The sequence below is a fragment of the Physeter macrocephalus genome, chromosome 11 (genome assembly GCF_002837175.3).
Source record: "Physeter macrocephalus isolate SW-GA chromosome 11, ASM283717v5, whole genome shotgun sequence".
NCBI lineage: Eukaryota > Metazoa > Chordata > Mammalia > Artiodactyla > Physeteridae > Physeter > Physeter macrocephalus.
In genome coordinates, this window is record NC_041224.1 from 6,680,294 (window position 1) to 6,681,556 (window position 1,263).

Here is a 1,263-nt window from a genome sequence, read left to right on the forward strand (position 1 = left end):
CGTGGTCCCAAACTCCACAAGGGCAGAAGTTCCTCTGTTCAGGACCTCGCCCTGTGGATCTCTTCATCTGGCTGTTAATTCCTTTAATACGCCTTGTAATAAGCAGGGGATCTAGTAAGGAAAACGATTCTCTGAGTTCTGTGAGCCACTCTAGCAGATTAATCGAACCCCAGGAGGGGGTCGTGGGGCCCTGAGAAGCCCAGGTGACCCCCTGGACTGGGGACCGGCATCTGCAGTGGGGGCTGAGGGCAGTCTTGTAGGGCTGAGCCCTTGTCCTTGGGCTCTGACGCCGGCTCTGCGGAGAATGTGTCAGAATCGTGTTGACTCGTGGGACAGCCAGCTGGTGCCTGAGAATTGCGGGTGACGTGGAGAAAGGCGCCCTGCATCCGAACTGTCGACTAGACATTGATTCAACATCAAAACTACAACACGGTTTGCATGAAAGGGAGTTTGAACGCCATAGAGCTCGTTCACTGGAATAGGACCGTCTCTCCGCACTGCATTCCACAGCTCTGGGGCACAGGGCGGGCACCTAGCAACATATTTTGTCATTGTTAACTTCAACGAGAAGCTCATGACCTTGTTTCTGTATCAAACAGCATCAATTCTCCTTTAATATCACTTTGATGCTCCTCCATGTACAGAGTCTCTCCTTCCTGCATCCTTTCCCCCAGAGCCTGTTCTCATAGGTCACATCTCAGGACCTCAGCTGGAGACAGGATCCAGCCTCTCGGTACCCACAGAAGGGAAACTTGATGGGTCCACTTCCGTCCTATCCACTCGGCCCAGCCCAGAGCGGACAGGAGTGTAAAGTGCTGTCTCGATTCTGTTCTGGGATTTCCCAGGCCCTCGAGAGCCCCACTGTGGACTGGGGGCAAGATCCTGATGTCAGAAGTCAGAAGCTTTGGTTCCCATCCCGGTCCTGCGACCAGTTCAATTCGGACCTTCGGTGGCTCGGTAAACTTGGCCTGTGCAACGTACAATGAATCTTAAAGACGCCAATGGCTGGGGGCAAACCGAGAGGCCCTCTGGCTCCAGCCCTCCATTCCTAGAGGAGAGAAAAGCAGGGCCGCCGGACTGGGGCCTCCCGCCTCCTGGCAGAAACAGCTGGGGAAAGGCTTTGTCCAAGACAAAGGCAAGACACGTGTTAAATATGATTGCTCTTATTAAAACACTTCCTTCTGGGCTTCCGTGGTGGCGCCGTGGTTGCGCGTCCGCCTGCCGATGCGGGGGACGCGGGTTCGTGCCCCGGTCCGGGGGGAT